The sequence below is a fragment of the Saimiri boliviensis genome, chromosome 1 (assembly GCF_048565385.1).
Source record: "Saimiri boliviensis isolate mSaiBol1 chromosome 1, mSaiBol1.pri, whole genome shotgun sequence".
NCBI classification, from domain to species: domain Eukaryota; kingdom Metazoa; phylum Chordata; class Mammalia; order Primates; family Cebidae; genus Saimiri; species Saimiri boliviensis.
Window position 1 is genome coordinate 90,608,601 of NC_133449.1, and position 24,916 is coordinate 90,633,516.

General features: G+C 47.2%; 1 pseudogene; it reads left to right on the forward strand.

Annotated features, from left to right (window-relative positions):
* The first annotated feature begins 590 nt into the window (after nucleotides 1–590).
* LOC141584759 (small ribosomal subunit protein eS17 pseudogene) lies at nucleotides 591–19,638 on the forward strand (annotated as a pseudogene).
* Nucleotides 19,639–24,916: the final 5,278 nt, after the last annotated feature.

The window sequence follows — 24,916 nt, forward strand, 5'->3', positions numbered from 1 at the left end:
TCACCTTGTCTCTAGACTGGCCTCATTATCATGACATTTGCATTTTTTTTTAAACAACATCATAGAACAAAAGCTGTCTCCCTTCTCGCCATTGGCTGTTAGCTGATACCCGTTTGTCAGAGAGCATAGTTTTCTATAATGAATTTATTTCAGCAAGGGACAGCAACTTAAGACATAAATGCTAAGATGAAGGCGGAAAGGAAAGAGGTTCGCCCAGAGATCCGAAGGAGGGGTGGGAGCGGAGACTCTGAAAGGCGGGAAAGAGCCCTAAAAGGAGGGGCTGGGGCCTCAAGGGGGTTGCGAAAGCCTTTCCCCTTTACGCTTTGCCCTCAGTGTGGCGGGCAGACTGGATGAGCAGGTACCCTTAGAGAGCCTCACAGGCACGTTTGCTTACTTAGTCATTTACATCTTGGATTAATTTTTAACTTCCTTTCGGAAAGATTAAAAAACAAAGGCAGAAACTCAGACCAAGGTAGCAGGGTTACCCGGGGCTAGACTCTACAGCTCCTGCTCTTTGTCCCCAAGTCTCCTCCCCTCTCCTTTGTCTCCAGGCCCCGGGAAAGGCTGGAGAATGATCACGTGGCTAGGATGGGGCTGTATTCCTGGCAGTCCCCTGGGCTTCCTGCAGGGACCCAGATTCCTAGTATTTCAAGTCTTTATTCATTTCTCTTTTGTTTTTGTTATTGATGTGACCGTGTGTCCATAACCCTGGGATTCCCTCGCCCTCAAACTCCAGAATCCACATTTCTTGGATTTCAGTGTTTTTAAGGTCAGTGGAAACTTTTTTAAACAGCAACATTAAGCTAATGTAGTCTTACTGCAGAAAAGGAGCTTTGTTCTATTTCTCTCTAAAACTGATGCTCGCTAGTAGTTCTCAGATGTGGAAATATATTTGTACTATTTATTTATAGGCAATCTATTAGATCGAGGTGCTTGGGAAAACAACCCATCACGAAGAATCCTTCCCTTCTTTTTCTCCATTGATACCACCTTTATAAAGATTCACTCCGGTACCACCCCAAATAACCGAAGTGCAGATAATTATTTCCTAGAATCTTATTTTTACACTGGTGAAATTCCATGGCAAACATTTTATTTACACTCCTCTCCCTTTCCTGCCTGAGGTATTAAAACTTGGAGTCAGCCTGGGTAATATTATTTAGGAAAATGCTCTTCATCACTGTATACCTGTGCTTACCATGGTACCTGGGGTATCTAGCAGGGCCAGCCCTGGGCTGAGAATGCCACTGCCACCCTGGTCTGAGTTTCTGCCTTTGTTTTTTAATCTTTTTAAATCAAGATGGAGTATTCCTCTGTCTCCAAGGCTGGAGTGCAGTGGTGCGATCTCGACTCACTGTAATTTCCGCCTCCTCCCGGGTTCAAGCAGTTCTCCTGCCTTAGCCTCCCAAATAGCTGGGATTATAGGTGAGCACCACCATGCCCAGCTAATTTTTGTATTTTTTAGTAGAGATAGGGTTTCACCAAGGAAGCCAGGCTGGTCTTGAACTCCTAACCTCAGGCAGTTTGTCCACCTTGCCCTCCCAAAGTGCTGGGATTACAGGTGTGAGTCACCACACCCAGCCACAGATAAATATTTACTGAGAGAATTAATGAAGAAGAGTAATGAGAAAAGAAAAAAGTAGAGATTTCTGAAGTGGAAGAATTTCCCCTAGAATCATCAAGAACTGACTGTGTAATGAAAGTATACCTTTTCCTTCTTTGCTTAGCTAAGTATTGGGGAAACACTTAACATTATTAAAAATTGAGGGATCTTCGGGAGCCTGAAGTCTTTAGACTCCAAAACTGCTGGGATCCTAGGTCTTAAGATTCCAAAGAAGAGATGCTCTTAAACTTGATCCTGCCTGCTCATAGGCTCAGAGTAGACGTGGCTCTTGGCTTATCTTATGTCTAGAAGAATTAAGTGATTGCAGCACGCTCAGCTTAAAAAGTTGTCATGAGGTGGGTAGAGGGGGTTGGTGTTTAGAACATCCTGACTACCCCTTTCTGCTCTGATTTAGAAGGAGGCCAGAAACATTTCATAAAATGTTGTCCAAAGTATCCCTCCAAGAATCCTGGCTGCTCCAGGGAGGCAGTGCTGGCTGCTCAGCTGAGCATGGCCCCTGGGTTCACACACACCTAAGTCCAAATTCTGTGTCCTGAGTTGTATAGCCTGATAAAGAAAAGTAGGCTGGGTTCCCAGTGGCTCACTCCTGTAATCCCCACACTTTGGGAGGCTGAGGTGGGCAGATCACAAGGTCAAGAGATCGAGACCATCCTGACCAACATGGTGAAACCCCATCTCTACTAAAAATACAAAAATTAGCTGGGCGTAGTGGCATGTGCCTGTAGTCTCAGCTACTTGGGAGGCTGAGGCAGGAGAACTGCTTGAACCCGGGAGGCAGAAGTTGCAGTGAGCCAAGATTGCACCATTACACTCTAGCCTGGGCAACAAGAGTGAAACTCCATCCCTCTCCAAAAAAAGAGAAAGAAAAGTAGGCACCATGAGGCCTGGTAAGTTTTAAGCTGCAAGGAAAACTGAGATAATTGACGTAAGCACAGGGGAGTTGGTTGAATGGGGAGTTGCCCCAGCGAAGACCAAAGGTGAGAGATGGTTGGTGAGAAGGGTGGGAAAGTTGCACAAGGAAAAGGGATGGACAGTTTAGGCTGGTGGGTCTTAGGGAGCTTGGCACAGCCAATTGATGGGCCCCAAGTCTATTTGTTGAGGCTGATAGTACAGTCCCAAGTTCACCATTAGTTATTTTTCTGCGATTCTCATCTACTTTTCTGGAAACAGCCACTCAGTCATTCTTTAGGAGCCCTGGCTGCTTACGATCTTACATCTTCCAGGCCCAGCATCCTGCAGCAAACAAGCCAAAAGCATGTGCTCACGGTACTAAAAATGTTTTTCTCAAACCTCAGCACTACTGATATTTGGGGCCAAATCATTGTTTCTGATTTTTATTTTATTTATTTATTTGTTTATTTTTTGAAATGGAGTCCAGCTCTGTCACCCAGGCTGGAGTGCAGTGGTGTAATCTCAGCTCACTGCAACCTCAGTATCCTGGGGTCAAGTGATTCTCCTACCTCAGCCTCCTGAATAGCTGGAATTACAGGTGCGCACTACAAGGCCTGGCTAATTTTTGCATTTTTAGTAGGGACAGGGTTTCACCATGCTGTCCAGGCTGGTCTCAAACTCCTTACATCATGATCCGCCCTCCTTGGCCTCCCAAAGTGCTGGGATTACAGGCGTGAGCCATTATACCTGGCCTTTTTTTTTTTTTTTTTTTTTTTTTGAGACTGAGTCTTGCTCTGTCGCCCAGGCTAGAGTGCAGTGGCACCATCTCAGCTCTCTGCAACCTCCACCTTACCATTCAAGCAATTCTCCTGCCTCAGCTTCCTGAGTAGCTGGGATTACAGGTGCACAGCACCACACCTGGCTAATTTTTTTGTATATTTAGTAGAGACAGGGTTTCACCATGTTGGCCAGGCTAGTTCTGAACTCCTGACCTCAAGTGATCTACCTGCCTCAGCCTCCCAACGTGCTGGGATTACAGGCGTGAGCCACCATGCCCAGCCAAAATCATTGTTTCTTATGGGGTACTATCCTGTAGGGCAACATTGTAGGACATTTTGCAACATCCCTGGCCTCTACCCACCAGATGCCTTGCAGTATCCTCCAGTTGTGACAACACAAAACGCCTGTAGACATCCCGAATGTCACTGTATGCCAAATTTCCCCCAGTTGCAAACCACTACATCATGCAAGTTTCTCCCCATGAAATGCTTCACACAGGGCTTCCATGATGGTTGGAATTCATTAGTCCAGTTCCAGAACAAAACCAAGAAACTCAGTATCACTTTATGTTGAGTTTATAACAGTGCTTCCCAATTCTACCTTCGACATGGGTAAGCAGGTTCCTCCTCAGGGCCCCAGACCTTACAGAGTTCTGCTCTAGGCTATTTCATCCATGTCCTTTGCCATGAAAGAGGCAGCCAATAGGGCTAAGAGAATATGTCCACTGGAGCCTGTTCTCTCTCTCCTAGACCATTCTGGGTGCTCGCAGGACGTCAAAATTTCTTGCTCGGAAGGGTCAAGTCTACCTTCAGGGCATCCGTAGCTTTTTTGCAGGTTCACTTCTCCAGACTGGCCATGACACTGGGGTGGCCCATGTGGGGTCATGGAGTGTCAATGTAGATGGAGCTTAGACATGTGGGCTATACTGTTTTAGGCAACATAAATGGAGCTTAGATATGGGGCTATTGCCCCAGATCCTGCAAATGCAACACAAGGGCCTTTTCTCTCCTCTAGCCACCAGCTCTCTTACAAGATGTCACTGAGATCACTAGCAGCTCCAAAGCCTCTATGTACCATCTCCACTTTCCTCAATCTCTGCAGAAGGTGGTGATAAGCACTCACCCCAAGTGGAGAACCAGAAGGGAAGAGAAGGGGTTCCGAGAGCCCAGAGAATCCCCCCTCAGTGCGAGCAGGGCCTAGACTGCTTTGCACCTCTCCACTGAGCAAAGAGCACCGATCAGTGAAACTCTCCAGAAAAACACCAGCTCTCCTGGTAGATTTGTTTTCCCTTTGCTTGTCTCCAATTGATGTACAATACCTTCTTTGGGCTGTGAACTCTACAGTCAGATATTTATTAGTGAGACCTCACCACCGCCTCCTCCTCCTCAGTGAAGCGGTCTGGTTGATGCTCCTCCAGGGGAAATGAATCACTCTCTCGATTTTGAACTTGCACAGCCTGTTACTCACACCTTGACTAGTGACTGACCTGTTCCATTACACCTGGCGCAAAAGTAAATCCTATGAACTCCCCCAAGGCAGTGGCACCTGACACCTGGCTTCCCCGGGGACCTAGCACAGGCCTCACACATGGTGCATCTGCTCAAGTGTTCCTCCCTGAATCGATTAACTTTAAATCCACCTGGTTGGGATCAAAGTCATTGAGATTTATGAGAAAACCAGTCCAACCAGTCCCCACTTCCTGCTTTTCCCCTGTGGCTATTAGATCCTGAAGCTGGTTTATTTTGTCAACTTAATGTCCTGCTATCAACACTCACTTCATGCTGGGCCCATGCATGGGTAGAGGCAAAACTTCTTTACCTTGTAAAGACTGGAATCATCAGAAAGGAAGCTTTAGAGATTATATGAGTTCCCTAGGGCTTCTGTAACAAAATGCCACAGACAAGGTAGCTTAAAACAACAGCCGCCCGAGTGGCTGGGACTACAGGCATGCGCCACCACTCCCTGTTAAATATTAAGTTAGGAATATTGATGAATACTGAGTGTATGATAGAATATATTAATCTATTGCTTGCTGGGGAGAATGATGGCAAGGAAAACCCAGCCCCCCCACCCCCCTCCCCACACCAAGAGGAAAACCACCTGGGGCATTCCAAAGTGGAAGAACAATGCATAATATCATACATCGGTTAAAATAATTCTTGGAGATATCTGACCCTGTTCCCCCGACACACCCCAACTCCCTCCACCCCACCCCACCCCACCCCCGCCCCCTGCACAAAGTGGAAAACCACCTGGGGCATTCTAAAAGTGGAAGAACAATGTAAAAACATGTGCCCATGAGGCCGGGCGCGCGGTGGCTCACACCTGTAATCCCAGCACTTTGGGAGGCCGAGGCGGGTGGACCACGAGGTCAAGAGGTCGAGACCATCCTGGTCAACATGGTGAAACCCCGTCTCTACTAAAAATACAAAACATTAGCTGGGCGTGGTGGCGCGTGCCTGTAATCCCAGCTACTCAGGAGGCTGAGGCAGGAGAATTGCCTGAACCCAGTAGGCGGAGGTTGCGGTGAGCCGAGATCGCGCCATTGCACTCCAGCCTGGGTAACAAGAGCGAAACTCCGTCTCAAAAAAAAAAAAAAAAAAATTAGCTGGGCATGGTGGCACGTGCCTATAATCCCAGCTACTCAGGAGGCTGAGGCAGGAGAATTGCCTGAACCCAGGAGGCGGAGGTTGCGGTGAGCCAAGATTGCGCCATTGCACTCCAGCCTGGGTAACAAGAGTGAAACTCCGTCTCAAAAAAAAAAAAAAAAAAAAAAATGGCCCCGTGGCTCCTTCATGGAGAGTACCTTTTAGCTTGGTTGTAATCAGTGGTAAGCAGGTAACAGCTGCCTGCTTGGTATATTTTTCAGTTATGAGAAAATACAAAACACCTGTTTGTTAATAATTAGCACCTGGGAGAATAAATACATGGATCAGAATGTGCTCAGGGCCTTCAGCCTGGAATGCCATCAGCCCCCGAGACTCTCAGTTTGGAAGGCTGCTGCCCCCGGCCCCACCATAGACCCACTTTGCTGTTCTATTTGGGTGTCTGCCTCTCATTTCCTTCAGCGCTGCCTAAGTTGGGGGGTCTCTCTGACCCAGCTGGTACTAGGTATTAGGCCCAGCTAATTTTTCACCGTGGTGGCCAGGCTGTCTCGAACTCCTTACCTCAGGAGATCCACCAGCCTTGGCCTCCCCAAGTGCTGGGATTGCAGGCATGAGCCACCGTACCGGGTCCCCACCCCCCTTTTTTTTAAGGACACCAATCATTGGGTTAGGTTTCACCCTAACTCAGTACGACTTGATTACATCTGCAAATAACCTATTTCCAAGGAAGCTGACACTCACGGGTATGAAAGTTAGGATTTGAACGGGTCTTTTGAGGGGGTACAATTCCACCCACAACAGAGATGAAAGCACTTACTTCCCACAGCCTTTGGGAAAACTGTCTTGTGGCGTGTGTGAGCCTAACCTCACATCTCATGTCCCCACAGGAAGCTTTGAATCTGGAAAGCTTAATTTGGATCCCAGCTCCATCATATCTGCCACCTTGGATAAACTGCTTAACCCAGAATACCTTCAAATGTTATTATGCCCTCCACACAAAATCAAAAAGCTTTGTAACAGTTTATTTTAATTTATTCTCTTCTATCCTTTGGGCTATTGGTTTTTTTCTTTTTCTTTTTTCCTCCCGGCCCCTTTTTTTTTAAATTTAGGGACAGAGTCTCACTATCTTGTCCAGGCTGGAGTGCAGCGGCCATTCACAGGCACGATCATTGTACATCACAGCCTTGAACTCCTGGGCTCAGGCAGTCCTCCCACCCAGCCTCCTGACGGGCTAATATGATTATTCATTTTACTTCTACATATGTGATAAACCTCTTAAGACCTTGTTGTTATTTTTTGCTTTAAACAGTATCAATTTCAGAAAATTTTTGGCTGTTTTTTCAGCCTTCTCTAATTTTGGAGGGGCTCTAATTATGTTAGACCACTTGAGGCCACAAGGCAGAAACAACACTTGAGCCCAAGTGTTTGAGCTTGGTACTATCCCACAGCTTACTGAGGTGGTGTTCATTTTATTTTAATTTTCATTTAAAAAATCTATTTTTGTTCTGACTGGGCACACTGGCTCACACCTGTAATCCCAGCACTTTGGGAGGCTGAGGCAGGTGAATCACCTGAGGTCAGGATTTCAAGACCAGCCTGGCCAACGTGGTGAAACCCTGTCTCTACTAAAAATACAAAAATTAGCCAGGTATGGTGGCATGTGCCTGTAATCCCAGACACTTGGGAGGCTGAGGCAGGAGAATAGCTTGAACCCTGGAGGTGGAAGTTGCAGTGAGCTGAGACTGCACCGCTGCATTCCAGCTTGGGCAACAAAGCAAGACTCCATCTCAAAAAAATATATATACATATATAATTTTCATTTTCATTTTATTTTTTTAGAGATGGGGTCTCACTTTGTTGCCCAGGCTGGTCTCAAACTCTTGTTTTCACCTTCTGGCTTCCCAAAATGCTGGGATTACAGGTGTGAGCCACCATGCCCAGTCTTGTTCTTTTTTCGTTTGAGATGGAGTATCACTCTGCTGCCCAGGCTGGAGTGCAATGTTGTGATCTTGGCTCACTGCAACCTCCACCTCCTGCCACAGCCTCCCAAGCAGCTGGGATTATAGTAGTGTGCACCACACCTGGCTAATTTTTTAATTTTTAGTAGAGATAGGATTGCACTATGTTGGCATAGTGAAATCCTGTCTCTATTAAAAATACAAAAATTAGGCTGGTCTCACACTCCTGACCTCAGGTGATCTGCCTGCCTCGGCCTCCCAAAGTGCTGGGATTATAGGTGTAAGCCACCTCACCCCGTCTTTTTTTTTTTTTTTTTTCTGTTTTTACTTGACTGGTTTCTATTGCTGTATCTCAAGTTCAGTATTCTTTTCTTTCCGTATCTAGTTTACTGTTAATCCTATCTCTGGAAGTTCCTCTGTTTCTTTTTTATATCTTCTCTCTCTCTCTTCTCATTGTGGTCATGTTTATTTAGTTATAACAGCTTCACATTGGCTGATTTTTTTCTCCCGGTTATGAATCACGCTTACTGTTTCTTTGTGTGTGTGCTGATTTTTTATCCTATGCCGGAAGATGTTACCTTTGCATTGCTAAATGCTAGGTTTTGTTGTTTGTCTTTTTTTTTTTTTTTGGAGACAGAATTTCACTCTTGTTACCCAGGCTGGAGTACAATGGCGCAATCTCGGCTCACTGCAACCTCCGCTTCCTGGGTTCAAGCAATTCTCCTGCCTCAGCCTCCTGAGTAGCTGGGATTACAGGCACGTGCCACCATGCCCAGCTAATTTTTTGTATTTTTAGTAGAGATGGGGTTTCACCATGTTGACCAGGTTGGTCTCGATCTCTTGACCTCGTGATCCACCCTCCTCGGCCTCCCAAAGTGCTGGGATTACAGGCTTGAGCCACTGCACCCGGCCTCTATTATTTGTCTTTAAAGAATGCTAGGCTGTTTTCTGGTAAGCAGTTAATTTACTTTCAGTTCAGTTTGGTCCTTCTATGAAGCCTGTTTTTAATTTTTTTTTTGAGACAGAGTCTCACTCTGTTGCCCAGGTTGGAGTACAGTGGTGTGATCTCGGCTCACTGCAACTTCTGCCTCCTGGGCTCCTGCCTCAGCCTCTCGAGTAGCTGGGATTACAGGCATGTGCCACCATACCAGGCTAATTTTTGTATTTTCAGTAGAGACAGGGTTTCGCCATATTGGCCAGGCTGGTTTTGAACCCCTAACCTCAAGTGATCTGCCTGCCTCAGGCTCCCAAAATGTTGTGATTTTACAGGTGTGAGCCACTGCACCCGGCCTTAAATTTCTTTTTAGAGTAGCCTTTATGCTAGTGGACCAGTTAGCTCTACTATAAAGGCATGGTCCTCCTGGGATTTCTACTGAGTGCCTCAAGTAATCAATTAGGTCTCTTTACTCTGGCTAGCCAGAACTATTGAATTCTCAAAAATTCTGATGTTCACACTGCAAAGGAATAGGTACATTATTCAGTCCTTTGCTTGAATTTGCAACAAAGAATACCCAAAAGGAGTGTCTCCCTGAACTTGGGGAGTGAGATGGGTTTCATAGGGGAAAGAGTTAAAAAGCACCAGCTTTAAGTTTGGTGGGCTTTGATTAGCAGGTGTTGCAGCCTTGCAGAAATAAGTTGTTTTTCTGGCCGGATACAGTGGTTCACACCTGTAATCCCAGCACTTTTGGGAGGTCGAGGCAGGCAGATAACTTCAGGTCAGGAGTTCAAGACCAGCTGGGTCAATATAGCGAAACCCCATCTTTACTAAAAATTAAAAAATTAGTTGGGCATGGTGGTGGGCACCTATAATCCCAGCTACTTAGAAGGCTGAGGCAGAAGAATCACTTGAACCCAGGAGGTGAAGTTGCAGTGAGTTGAGATTGGATCACTGCACTCCAGGCCTAGTGACAGACAGAGATTCTGTCTCAAAAAAAAAAAAAAAAAAAAAATACAGTTAAAAAAGAAAGGAGTTGGCCGGGCGCGGTGGCTCAAGCCTGTAATCCCAGCACTTTGGGAGGCTGAGGAGGGTGGATCACGAGGTCAAGAGATCGAGACCATCCTGGTCAGCAAGGTGAAACCCCGTCTCTACTAAAAATACAAAAAGTTAGCTGGGCATAGTGGCGTGTGCCTGTAATCCCAGCTACTCAGGAGGCTGAGGCAGGAGAATTGCCTGAACCCAGGAGGTGGAGGTTGCGGTGAGCCGAGATTGCGCCATTGCACTCTAGCCTGGGTAACAAGAGCGAAACTTCGTCTCAAAAAAAAAAAAAAAAAGAAAGGAGTTGTTTTTCTTCGTGATTTGGTCCATCTCAGCCCGCAACACCGCTTTTTCTTTTTTCTTTTCTTTCTTTTTTTTTTTTTTTTTTTGAGACAGAGTCTCACTCTGTTGCCAGGTGCTAGGCTGGAGTGCAATGGCGCGATCTCGGCTCACTGCAACCTCCGCCTCCTGGGTTCGAGCAATTCTTCTGCCTCAGCTTCCTGAGTAGTTGGGACTACAGGCGCGCACCACCACGCCCAGCTAATTTTTGTATTTTAAGTAGAGACGGGGTTTTACCATGTTGGCCAGGATGGTCTTGATCTCTTGACCTTGTGATCCGCCTGCCTCAGCCTCCCAAAGTGCTGGGATTACAGGCTTGAGCCACTGGGCCCGGCCCACAACACCCTGTTTTCAGAACTGTTTACTCAAAGAAGCTTAGGGAGAGTGGGCTGGCCTCTACTCCTAGAGAGCAGAGTAGTCATCAGTGTAAGTTAAAAGCAGAAAAGTTCGCAGTTATCCTCAGAACAGACAGCTCTCATCCCAAGTGAACTTTGGGAACCACTGTGCTCATGGCTTCGTGGTTGCTCTTTCTTTTATTTATCTATTTCTTTAGAGATGGAGTCTTGTTCTGTCACCCAGGCTGGAGTGCTGTGGTACAATCTTGGCTCACTGCAACCTCCATCTCCCAGGTTCAAGCAATTCTCCTGCCTCAGCCTCCGGAGTAGCTGAGGGATTACAGGTGCTCACCACCATGCCTGGTTAATTTTTTTTTTTTTATTTTTTATTTTTAGTAGAGATGGGGTTTCACCATGTTGGCCAGGCTTGTTCTTGAACTCCTGACCTCAAGTGATCTGCCTACCTCAGCCTCCCAAAGTGCTGGGATTACCAGCATGAACCACCGCACCCAGCCCATGGTTGCTCTTTACTAACCCTCATAGAGTTTCACTCTATCCATGTATGCCTTACTATGCAGGATGGATTCAAGGAGACTCCCAAGCTTTCTCTCTTTTGTAATGCTGGCTTCTCGGGGATTCTGCCCTACACATTCTAGCTATTCTCCACCCCTGTCCCTGAACCCTGATCTCTCACTTTTCAACTCAGCAAGGCCACTGGGCTCTCCCTGTGCCGTGGTCTAGAACGAGCTTGTCCAACCCAAGGCTTTGAATACGGCCCAACACAAATTTGTAAACAGTCTTCAAACATTCTGAGTGTTGGGTTAGGGTCCGCCCAAACTCAGTGTGACTCGATTACTGTCTCTACTAATAATACAAAAATTAGCCGGGCATAGTGGTGCACACCTGTAATCCCAGTTAGTTGAGAGGCTGAGGTAGGAGAATGTCTTGAACCCAGGAGGTGGAGGTTGCAGGGAGCCAAGATAGCATCATTGCACTCTAGCCTGGGCTACAAGAGTGAAACCTGGTCTCAAAAAAATAAATAAATAAATAAAAAAGAATAAAATAGAAATGGCCCATTCAAAATTCATGACAAAAACATGGAGAGGGAAGGTGGCTCCTGGAGGGAGTGCTGTGGAGCCAGTAGCTAAAGGAATCCAGTTTCGGGAAATCATCTGTACCATAAAGGTGAAGTGTCATGAACCCCTTGCTCCGCAAAGCTTGTGGAAATAGAGAACCATGAATCAGAGACAGAGGTAAGCTTTGTGAGGAATCATGGGTCCTTTATTTTCCTTTTCTTTTTTTGTGAGACAGAGTCTCACTGTTGCACAGGCTGGAGTGCAGTGGTGTGATTTTGGCTCATTGCAACCTTTGTCTCCCAGGCTCACCTGCCTCAGCTTCCTACAGACAGGTGCAAGCCACCATGCATGGCTAATTTGCTTTATGTTTTGTAGACACAAGGTCTCGAGAGGTCTCACTATGTTGCCCAGGCTGATCTTGGACTCCTGGGCTCTAGCGGTCCTCTTGCCTTGGCCTCCCAAAAGTGCTGGGATTACAGACATGAGTTGCCCTGCCTGGGGACATGGGTTCTTTAACTGTACCCTCTTCAAAGCTTAGCCCAGTGTGGGATATAAAGGAGCTTCTCAGGAGAGATTGACTGTCATTCGCAAAGATAATCAGAAGTGAGTTTGTGCTTGGAACAGATACCAGAAAATCCAGCCTCTGAGATGAGATCATCTAGGCCTGTGAAAGAAACAGTGTTTGGCAGAGGTGGTTACTTATCAAAGGTGGCTGGGTGTGTTTCAGCCCTGTGTTATCTGTTTAGAGTCAAGGCTGCCTCAGTGAGGGACAAAGAGCTGCTAATGAGTGGCCTAGCCTCCTGCACTCAAATATATCTCCCCTAAAACTAAGAGTCCCTTTAGAATTCACTTCCCTTCTGTTATTTCTGCCTTGTTCAAATGTGAACACCTTGTCCTGAATGGTAAATGAATTTTTTTCTTCTCTGTTAGGGCTTCTAGTTGAAAACCACACCTAGCAGATGAAAGCAGAAGTGAAATCTGTGGAAAGCGGTCTGGGTGGAAACCCTCCTCTAGATCCCATCTGAGATCTCAAAGGACACTGGTTCTCAGAAGAGCCTAGAAGACAGAGGGGTCTCACAGCTGCCCAACACCAGCCAGCACGTAATTTGGGCCAAGATTTGGCTAATCGTGGATTGGGACAAGGTGAAAGAAAGGCAGTCTTCTGGCCCCCATAAGGCAAATGTATGCTGAGCTCAGTTACAGACATGGGTAGGAGCAAGTGTGGAAGCCACAGTTGTCATGATCAGGGAGAGCTGGGGCCACAGCTAGGAGGCAGGACCTCTAGTCAGAGCTGCTGGTGCTTCAGGGACCAGACTCAGATGCTACAGGCTTGACCAGCCTTCAAGGTATGACTGATAGCAGGTATACTGAGAAGTTTCCCTGCCTCCTGGAATGTTTTCCCTAGCCTTGCATTAAAGAGCAAAAGAGCAAGCTTAAAATGGCTGTGGGAGGAGAATCTCAAATCTGAGAAAGAGAGCAAGAGGGGGAGAATGGGGTGTGTGTGTGTGTCTGTCTGTCTGTCCAGGATGGTATAATTTTGCTCAAGGCCATCTGAATAAGAAAATTTGGAGGCCAGGAGCGGTGGCTCATGCCTGTAATCCCAACACTTTGAAAGGCCGAGATGGGCAGATCACTTGAGGTCAGGAATTTGAGACCAGCCTGGCCAACATGGTGAAACCCCATCTCTATTAAAAATACAGGCTGGGTGCGGTGGCTCACGCCTATAATCCCAGCACTTTGGGAGGCCGAGGCGGGTGGATCACGAGGTCAAGAGATCGAGACCATCCTGGTCAACACGGTGAAACCCCGTCTCTACTAAACATACAAAAAAATTAGCCGAGCACGGTGGCGCCCTTGTAGTCCCAGCTACTCGGGAGGCTGAGGCAGGAGAATTGCTTGAACCCAGGAGGCAGAGGTTGCGGTGAGCCGAGATTGCGCCATTGCACTCCAGCCTGGGTAACAAGAGTGGAACTCCGTCTCCAAAAAAAAATTAGCTGGGGTGTGGTGGTACATGCCTGTAGTCCCAGCTACTCGGGAGGCTGAGGCAGGAGAATCACTTGAACCGGGGAGACAGAGGTTACAATGAGCCGAGAGTGAGCCATTACACTCCAGCCTGGGTAACAGAGCTAGACTCCGTCTCAAAAAGAAAGAAAGAAAGAAAAAATGTGGGGTCCTTTTGATGCGGGAAGTGGAAGGGAGAGCATCAGGAAGAATGGCTTAATACCTGGGTGATGGGGTGATCTGTGCAGCTAATCACCATGGCACACGTTTATCTAAGTAACAAACCTGCACATCCTGCACATGTACCCTCGAACTTAAAATATTGACTTAAAAAGTAAAAAGAAGGGCCAGGCGTGGTGGCGCGCGCCTGTAGCCCCAGCTACTCGGAAGGCTGAGGCAGGAGAATTGCTCGAACCCGGGAGGCAGAGGTTGCGGTGAGCCGAGGTCGCGCTACTGCACTCCAGCCTGGCGCCTGGTGACGGAGTAAGACTGTCTCAAAATAAAATAAAATAAAATAAAATAAAATAAAATAAAAAGAAAATTTGCTTTCTCCCCCACATAATAGCAGTAGCAGCAGCATTTCATAATGGCTTTAACTTTTCCCAGCATTAAGAAGAGAGGAAAGCAAGGTCTTTCTTCCAGGCAAGAATATGAAAAGGGGGGGTGGGGGGGGGTTGTTGCTTTGAGGGAAGTTACGCTTATTTTTTTTTTGTCTTTTTGTTTTTTTCCTTTTTGTGGAGAACGGGGTCTCGCTATATTGCCCAGGCAGGTCTCGAACTCCTGGGCTCAAGCTATCCTCCCGCCTCTGCCTCCCTAAGAGCTGGGATTACAGGCGTGAGCCACAGCGCCCGGCCTCATATTCTTGATTTAAATTCTTTGATAGATCTCAAATTGTCGCTCTGAAGTGCAGTACTTCCCTCTGCTGGCCATAGGGTGGTATGGCTCATCAAAAACGAGGATGACTCCGAAGTCCTCTCCGTCATCCAAGACTAAGAAACTGATTGGTTAAAGAGCCTCCACACGTCAGGTGGCAGAGAAATCAAATGCAGGATGATTTTCCAACCCTCACGCGCCCTCAGAAAACACCCGTGAGTGTCTTCTGGCTCTGAATTTAAGCAGGTTTATCTAGCTTCTCCAGCCTGTGCTTAGCCAATTAGGTCACATTGCCGTGAATGTGCAAAGAACAATGACTTGGAGCCCCACCCACCCCATTGCAGGACCTTGCCTCCTCCCAAAGCCTCCCGCAGAGATTCTGAAATACTTTCAGGGGGTGGAGGCTCATGATTTGGAGTTTAGGGCCTCACAGAGAGTCTATCATGTTCTTCTTGCTGGCGTCTGGGTCTACACCATCTCTTGGCTAAAAAGCCCCTTGAACAGGACGCGGTGGCTCACGTCTGTAATCCCAGCACTTTGGGAAGATGAGGTGGGCAGATCACCTGAGATCAGGAGTTCGAGACCAGCCGGACCAACGAGTGAAACCCTGTCTCTACTAAAAATGCAAAAATTAGCTGGGCTTGGTGGCACATGCCTGTAATCCCAGCTACTTGAGAGGCTGAGGCAGGAGAATCACTTGAACCTGGGAGGCGGAGGTCGCGGTGAGTCGAGATTGCGCCACTGCACTCTCGCCTGGGCAACAGAGCAAGACTGGGTTTCAACAACAACAAAAGCCCCTTGAAAGAAATTTCCTGGTACTCAATTGTCCTGCCTGAGCCAGAGTCTGCTAATTCTTGAATCTGCCTCAGTTGCAGTCCTGCTAGTGCCAGTTTCTGTGCAGACACAGGAAAAAAGGGCCCCCCAAGAGAGCTGGAATTTATTCAGATATATTTGTATGACCAAATAGTTACATGCTCTCCATTGCGTGGTGGTATGTTTTGGTTAGAAAGCTACCATATCTCAGCATGGTGGTGGTGATGTGTACCTGTAGCCCCAGCTACTCAGGAGGCTGGAGGAGGAGGACAAATTGAGCTCAGGCGTTTGAGATCAGCCTGGACAACACAGTGAAACCCTCTCTTTAAAAAAAAAAAAAAAAAAAAAAAAAGGCTGGGCGCGGTGGCTCAAGCCTGTAATCCCAGCACTTTGGGAGGCTGAGGTGGGTGGATCACGAGGTTGAGAGATCGAGACCATCCTGGTCAACATGGTGAAACCCCGTCTCTACTAAAAATACAAAAAAAAAAAAAAAAACCTAGCTGGGCGTGGTGGCGCGTGCCTGTAATCCCAGCTACTTAGGAGGCTGAGGCAGGAGAATTGCCTGAGCCCAGGAGGTGGAGGTCGCGGTGAGCCGAGATCGCGCCATTGCACTCCAGCCTGGGTAACAAGAGCGAAACTCCATCTCAAAAAAAACAACAAAAAAAAAAGCTACCGTGCTTAGGGGTCTGTTTTCATTCTTGTGAAACTGAATTTCCACAAACTGATTCTGAAATCAGAGTGAAAACTCTACTAGTATTTTCTGTTTCTTTAAAATGTTTCAATTTATTTATTTATTTATTTATTTATTTATTTATTTTTTGAGACGGAGTTTCGCTCTTGTTACCCAGGCTGGAGTGCAATGGCGCGATCTCGGCTCACCGCAACCTCCGCCTCCTGGGCTCAGGCAATTCTCCTGCCTCAGCCTCCTGAGTAGCTGGGATTACAGGCACGCGCCACCACGCCCAGCTAGTTTTTTGTATTTTTAGTAGAGACGGGGTTTCACCATGTTGACCAGGATGGTCTCGATCTCTCGACCTTGTGATCCACCAGCCTCGGCCTCCTAAAGTGCTGGGATTACAGGCTTGAGCCACCGCGCCCGGCCTATTTATTTATTTTTGAGATGGAGTCTCACTCTGTCACGAGGCTGGAGTATAGTGGTGCAATCTCGGCTCACTGCAACCTCCGACTCCCTGGTTCAAGCGATTCTCCTGCCTCAGCCTCCCGAGTAGCTGGGATTACTGGCATGTGCCACCATGCCTGGCTAATTTTTGTATTTTCAGTAGAGACGTGGTTTCACCATGTTGGCCAGGATGGCCTTGATCTCCTCACCTCCTAATCTGCTTGCTTCAGCCTCCCAAAGTGCTGGGTTTACAGGCGTGAGCCAGCATCCTTGGCCGAGATGTTTTACTAAAATTTTACTTTAATTTTATTGAAGCCCTTCAAAACCTTCCATAATGAAGTGTGGATACATCCCTTAGGATGAGAAATAGAGCCTAATGTTCTCAACATTACTCTCCGGTCATTAGTGGTGGTAAGTACCAGGATCAAACCTCACCTTGGGGAGGAAAAGGGTGTTTATAGGTTTATGGGCTTTTCTCAAAGACATACTGAAAATCATGAAACATGGGTCTCAATGTAGAGGATGAGAAATGGGAACATATCCAGTTGTTAAAAGAGGATAAAATACAAGTTATTGCCGGGCGCGGTGGCTCAAGCCTGTAATCCCAGCACTTAGGAGGCTGAGGCAGGAGAATTGCCTGAGCCCAGGAGGCGGAGGTTGCGGTGAGCCGAGATCGCGCCATTGCACTCCAGCCTGGGTAACAAGAGCGAAACTCCGTCTCAAAAAAAAAAAAAAAAAAAAAAAAAAATGCAAGTTATTACTGGTGACACAAACAAACTGGAACTCCAAGACCCAGAGGTGCTTCCTGGCATCTGGAAGAAGCTGATGCAGTGGCAGTGCTGTGAGTCGGAGGATGCTCAGGAATTACTCCATAGGCCTTCAGTGATGTGTTTAGTGCTGCAGCGGGAAACTTCACCTCTTTTAATGCCAGTCTAAGGCCTCAGCTCAGCTCTGATAGGAGCTCCTGGAAGCAGGTGACTTTGCAGAGGACCTAAACTGTAAGAAGTTGTAGCCAGGCAGGGCACTGTGGCTCATGCCTGTCATCCCAGCCCTTTGGGTGGCCAAGGTGGGCAGATCACAAGGTCAGGAGTTCGAGACCAGCCTGACCAACATGGGGAAACCCCGTCTCTACTAAAAATACAAAAATTAGTGGGACTTGGTGGCATGTGCCTGTAATCCCAGCTACTCAGGAGGTGGAGGCAGGAGAATTGCTTGAACCTAGGAGGCGGAGGTTACAGTAAGCAGAGATCGTGCCATTGCACTCCAGCCTGGGCAACAGAGCTAGATTCCATCTCAAAAAAAAAAAAAAAAAAAAAAAAAATAGTCAAGGCTGGTTTTGCGGGTGTGCATCCAGCATAGACAGGGCCTCATGCTCAGAAGAGCTCCATTCAAAAGGGTCCTGCACTGGAGCGGGGGGCTAATGCTCTATGGTTACTGCCTTAAAATTCTTTTCTGGTTTTTGAGGTGGAGGTCTCACTATGTTTCCCAGGCTGGACTCAAATTCCTGGGCTCAAGTTGATCTCCCACCTCAGTCTCCTGAACAGCTGGGACTAAAGGTGTGTGCCACTGTGCCCACCTTATCTTGGAATTTTTAATAATTTTATCTTTGCATTTACATTTTACAAATGAAGTCCAATGGAGCAACGCAGCATGCGCTGAGGGCTTGGAGTCTCGGCCCATGCGTGGTCTGCCTCTCCCTGCTTCCCTGGAACAATGATCAGCTGCCTCCTCCCTGTCCCCTGGTTCCCCAGGCCCCAGCTGACTTCCCCGTCCTTGCTGACCTCTGCCTGCTGTATGGGCCTAGCTGTGGGCACAGGGAGAATTGGGGTTGAGCCGGTGCACCCTGTGGCATTTTGGGGAAAGGCAGGTGGCAGCCATCCTTGCCCTGGGCTGGCAGTGCCTTTGATGAGTGCCTTTGATGAGCAGCAGCAGGAACCAGCCTCTCACCCATCCCCTGGCCAGGTGCTGAGTCTGCTTTGGAATGCAGATTTAATCCCTTGGGGGTCTCCCAGCAGCCATGGGTTGGGGCAGGAGGCCCATGGGAAGGGAAGATTGATGCCCTCACCTCATCCTTGCTCCTGGGCAGAGATGGCGAGTCAGTCTAGTCAGAGGACTAGTCAGAGGACTCCTGGAGCTGGTGGACTGTGCGTGGATATGCAGTCACGGGCAGCCCACCTCCTGCTCCTCACCCCGCAGTGCCTGGGAGGGTCTGGACTCATCCTGCGAGTAGACCTGCGCCCAAAAAAGCAGATAAGCAAATAGCAAATAAGAAACACCAAGAGAGGGCAAGAGAGAGGCCACAGAAGAAAGGAAAAGTTTGTATTTTACTGCCTCAAATGGCACTTTTTCCGCCTACCCATATTTTCTTTCCTTTTCTTTTTTCTTTCTTTTTTTTTTTGAAACAGGGTCTTGCTTTATTACCCAGGCTGGAGTGCAGTGGCACAATCATGGCTCACTGCTGCAGCCTCAACCTCTTGAGCCCAAGCAATCTTCCCACGTCGGTTACTTAAACTGCTGGGATAACGCTCTTTTATCAAGAACCCGCCGACATGGGCCGCATTCGCACCGAAAGCATGAAGAAGGCAGCCCAGGTCATCAAAGAGAAGTACTACACACTCCTGGACAAAGACTTCCAGGTGAACAAGCGCGTGTGTGAGAAGATGGCCATTATCTTTAACAAGAAGCCGTAACAACATAGCAGGCTGTCTCACCAGTGATGACAGATTCAGAGAGGCCCAGTAAGAGGTATCTCCATCAAGTTGCAGGAGGAGGAGAGAGAGAGACAATTATGTTCCTGAGGTCTCTGGATTGGAGATCACTGAAGTAGATTCTGATACTAAGGAAATGGACTTAGGCAGTCTGTCCAACCTGCAGGTCACTCAGCCTACAGTTGGGATGAATTTCAAAATGCCTTGGGGACCTGTTTGAATCTTTTCTGCAATGTTGTATTATTTTCAATAAATCAGGGACCAAAAAAAAAGTGCTGAGTTAACAGACATGAGCCATCACACCTGACCAGGGCCCCACATTTTCATTTTGTACTAAGACTTGTAAGTTGGGTGGCTGGTCCTAGCTATAGCAGGGTAGAGTCTTTTTCTGGCTCTGCTTTTGTGACATCTCAACTTACTGGGCTCTTATTAAAGGTGATTTAGGTGACTTATCAACTTTTCATGAGTACAGATAAAGCAGGAATGGCTGTGAGAAACAGACCTATCAGACACTGAACTAGGAAGAAAGGGGTGATTTATTTCAGCTGGGAGCAAGGGGGTATAGTTGCTTAGCCAAGCACTTGAGAGCCCTTGGGGGCTCTGGGTATAGGTGAGAGGATCCTGAAGTCTCTCTGTAGAGACTACTCTCGGACCATCCAATCTTCTCTGCCCACTAAAGCTGAGCCTTTTTTTGCCCACTACAGCTTCCCACATGCTGCTTTAATGCTGATATCTGGAAGAGGTTCCAGCGTGGCATGTTGCCTTACAACTGTAATCCCAGCACTCTGGGAGGCCAAGGTGGGAGGACGGCTTGAGCCCAGGAGTTCAGGAACAGCCTAGGCAACCTAGTGACACCCCATCCCTACAAAAAAATTTAAAAAATTAGTTCATTATGGTGGTGTGTCCCTAGTCTCAGTTACTCAGGAGGCTGAGATAGGAGGATCACTCGAGCCCACAGACTGCAGTGAGCCATGATTGTGCCACTGCTTTCCAGCCTGGGTGACGGAGCAAGACCTTGTCTCTCAAAAAAAAAAAAAAAAAGAAAAGAAAAGAAAAAGAAAAAAGAAAGAGAAAATAGAAGAGGTTCCTACTGTACAATAGTACTTTTTTTTTTTTTTTTTTTTTTTTTTGACAGAGTCTCACTCTGTCACCCAGACTGGAGTGCAATGGTGCGGTCTTGGCTCACTGCAACCTCTGCCTCCTGAGTTCAAGTGATTCTTCTGCCTCAGCCTCCCAAGTAGCTGGGATTACAGGCAGGGGCCAGGGGTCAGCTGGCTAATTTTTGTATTTTTAGTAGAGATGGGATTTAACCATATTGGCCAGGCTGGTCTTGAACTCCTAACCTCAAGTGATCCACCCATTTCGGCCTCCCAAAGTGCTAGGATTACAGGTAGGATTACAGGTGTGAGCCACTCCACCCTGCCACAATAGGACCTTTTTTTTTTTTTTGAGATGGGGTTTCACCATCTTGGCCAGGCTAGTCTTGAACTTCTGACCTCCTGATCTACCCATCTTGGCCTCCCAAAGTGCTGGGATTACAGGCATGAGCCACTGCGCCTGCTCCCCCTATCCCCACCCCACCCTTTTTTTTTTTTTGAGACACAGTCTCACTCTGTTGCCCAGGCTGGAGTGCAATGGCACAATCACGGCCCACTGCAACCTCAATCTCCCAGGTTCAAGCGATTCTTTTGCCTCAGCCTCCCGAGTAGCTAGGACTACAAATGGTTTAAGCAATTCTCCTGCCTCAGCCTCCTAAGTAGCTGAGATTATAGCTGGGATTATCCATCATACCCAGCTAATTTTTGTATTTTTAGTAGAGATGGGGTTTCACCTTCTCGAATGCATGACCTCAAGTTATCAGTCTGCCTCAGCATCCCAAAGTGCTGGGATTACAGGCATGAACCACTGCACGTAGCCAGCTTTGTATTTTTTAAATGAGAATAGTACAAATAAAATCAGAGAAATTGTTTTGCCATGAAAGCATGTTTGGGTGTGTGCCATTTGAAACCAGAAGTAAATATCTTTTATATTGAGGTTTTCAACCCATCTACAAAATAGAGTTCACCTCTTCTACATGAAGGAATGTCTGCTGGACAGAGATGAAAAAATAAGTTGGAAAGTCATGACCTTCCAGCACTGGCTTTGCTGGACTGGGAGTCCCAGGGCAGTGTCCTCCTCCCTCTTGCAAAGTCAGCAACCATCCTTACATGGCAGAGCTGTTAAATCTGTGCTCTGTCCAAAAAAGGCTAGTAACAGCTGACTGCTCTCCAGCCATTTGGGGATTTTGTCTGCCCTGCAGTTTTTTATCCTTTTTCTACACTTACAGTGGTGTGCTTGAGCCAGATGGTATCAAATGTTAAATTTTCAGGAATTTAGCAAGCTGACTCTTTAACCACTGAGAGCTTGAAATCAGCTATGGTGGGAGCGTTTACCCCATAGAAATCAGTAATTAGAGCTTTTTCCTTTTTCAATATAGAGAACCAGACTTTTACTGGCACATCATTCTATACAGATTTTTTTAATACAATATTGCTGGGCGCAGTGACTCGTGCCTGTAATCCCAGCACTTTGGGAGGCCAAGGTGGGTGGATCACAAGGTCAGGAGTTCGACATCAGCCTGGCTAAGATGGTGAAACCCTGTCTCTACTAAAAATACAAAAATTAGCCAGGTATGGTGGCAGGCACCTGTAATCCCAGCTACTCATGAGGCTGAGGCAGGAGAATCGCTTGAACCCAGGCTGCTGAAGTTGCAGTGTGTTAAGATTGTGTCACTGCACTCTAGCATGGATGACAGAGCGAGACTCTGTCTCAAAAAGTAAAAATAAAAATAAATAAAATATAGTATTATTTTTGCATTATTTACTGTATTTAGTGGTATCCATATCAGTTGCTTATTGCTGATTAACAAGTTACCCCACAACATACTAACTTAGAATGGCAACAATCATCTATTTTGCTAATGAATCTTCAGTTTGGGCAAGGCTTAGTGAGGACAGCTCATTTCTGCCACTTGCTGTGTCATCTAGGGGAACTTGACTGGGTCTGAAGGAGCCACTTTCTTTTTTTTTTTTTTTTTTTTTTTGAGACGGAGTTTCGCTCTTGTTACCCAGGCTGGAGTGCAATGGCGCGATCTCGGCTCACTGCAACCTCCACCTCCTGGGTTCAGGCAATTCTCCTGCCTCAGCCTCCTGAGTAGCTGGGATTATAGGCACGCACCACCATGCCCAGCTAATTTTTTTTGTATTTTTAGTAGAGACGGGGTTTCACCATGTTGACCAGGATGGTCTCGATCTCTTGACCTCGTGATCCACCCGCCTCGGCCTCACAAAGTGCTGGGATTACAGGCTTGAGCCACCATGCCCGGCAGGAGCCACTTTCAAGATGGCTTACATACATAGCTAACAAGTTGCTGCTGGCTTTTGAGGCAAGGCAGAGGTTGTGGAACAAGGGCCTTATTTCTTTCCCATGTGAGCCTCTCTACAGGCTGTTGGGCTTCCTCACAGCATGGTGGCTGTGTTCCAAGAGCAAGCATCCCTAAAGAACAAGATATAAGTGCATGGTAGATTCATGGTTTGGCCTTGGAAGTCAGTGTCAGTTTCTCGGTAACCTCTTGGTCTACATGGCACAAAGGTTTGCCGTCTTTCAAGGGGAAGGAGCATAGACTTTGCCTCTATGAGGGAGTGGCAAGGTTCTAGGGAGCATGTTGTAGACATTGTAGACATCTTTGGAAGTTAATATTTTTCATAATTACATACTGTAGGTACTTTTAAGAGGTCACGCTTAGTGCCATGGCTAAGGGGAAGCCCTGGGTAAGCAGGCTTCTAGATGAATTATTCTGCCTTGAAGAGTCCAGGGACATTAAAAACTAAGCCCTCAGTTAGCATGAGGCCACTCTGAGCACTGGACACCCTCTGTGCCCCAGAGCATCATCAGATGTGCTCTCTGAGGAGGGGTGGCCGTCACTGCCTCACTGGACCTGAGCTTCTGGTTGTGCTGGGAGTTTGTGAGAGGGCAAATCAGTCATCCCACCCCATGTGCAGGTGTGCTACATGAAACAGGGTTTCAGGAATAAAGGATTTGTTGAGCAGGCACATGTGAAGGACACAGGCGTCTGGGATACAGACTCGGCTTGGAATCTCAGCTCCACCCACTACTAGCTAGGTGACTTTAAGTAAGACCTCACATCTTGGCCTTCATTTTTCAATCTGAAAAATGGGAAAGACAAAAGCAATTTCATGCAACTGTGGTGAGTATCCCTTTAAAAACCCATTGTTTCCCATAGGTTATCTGTATCCCCGGTGTTTACCAAATAAGATATGGGGTAGACTACCCCATAGGCAAACAGTTTGTTGCTGTTGTTGTTGTTTTAATGTTTAAGTGTTTTCTTAACATATTAGAACATTGCTTGGTTTTTTTTCATAGTAAAAGATGTGAGTTGATTTAGAGGGAGGTATTAGACACTACCATTTTAGGTATCAGCGCGGAAACCACGAAGGTTTGGGAATCACCAGGGTAGCCCTTGCTGCCTGACCCCCACGAGCCCCCAGCTGCAGCCCCTGAGGTTAGGGACTCCATCTAGGCCATTCTCATTCAGTCCCTGCATGCAGTCCTGAGGTTGGCAGGAGCCAAACACCATCTCCTGAGGTAACTGATCAACAGGGCATGCCATGAAGTGGCGCTCAGCCAATGTGAGGGCACCTTCCTATCTCTGTCCACTGGGATCTCCTGGGAGGCCCCAAAGTTTCTCCAAGCCTATCCCTGGCCACATTCCCTCTCCGGAGGTGGATTTCTTGCCGTGGTCGGGAGGGTCTGGCTCCCCACTCTGAAGAGCACCTGCACATTTAGCCTGCTTTCAGCCTCCTCTCAGCCACAAGCCTTTTGGGAAAATGTAAAACGTGAAAACTAAAAAAACTTGAAGACAACTTGGTTAGCAGGATTGATGAGGTTAGGAAGTTAACCAGGGCTAAACAACTTGTTAGAAGCCTAGTAACGGAAATGGCTGATAATCACACAGCCTTTTTGAAAATGGTCTCCTCTGCGACATGGACCCTTCCTGTCTAATCTTCACCCTTCACAAAAAGATCCTGGAGTGGGCATCTTCACCGCTGATTTTTTGTTTGTTTTCTTTTCTTTTTTTGTGTGTTTTTTTTGTTTGTTTGGGTTTTTTTGTTTTTGGTTTTAGGGGTGTGTGTGTGTGTGTGTGTGTGTGTGTGTTTTGGTTTTTTTTTGACACAAGGTCTGGCCCTGTCACCAGGCATGAGTTGCTGCACCAGCCACCTCCATTCTGTAGATGGAAAACACACACACACACACACACACACACACACACACCGAAAACAAAAACGAAAGACAGCCTCAGCTGGGAGTGGTGGCTCATGCCAGTAATCCCAGCACTTTGGGAGGCCAAGGCAGACTGATCACCTGAGGTCAGGTGTTTGAGACCAGCCTGACCAACATAGAGAAACCCCGCCTTTACTAAAAACGTAAAATTAACCGGACTTGGTGCCTGGTGGCCCATGTCCGTAATCCCAGTTACTCGGAAGGCTGGCACAGGAGAATCACTTGAACCCGGGAGGTGGAGGTTGCAGTAAGCCGAGATCGCACCATTGCACTCCAGCCTGGGCAACAACAGAGAAACTCCGTCTCAAAAAAATAAACAAATAAATAAATATAAAAATATAAAAATTAGCTGGGTGTGGTGGTACGCAATTATAAGCCCAAGTACTTGGGAGGCTGAGAATTCTTTGAACCCGGGAGGCAGAAGTGCAGTGAGCCGAGATCGCACCATTGCACTCCACCCTCCCAGCCCGGGCGATA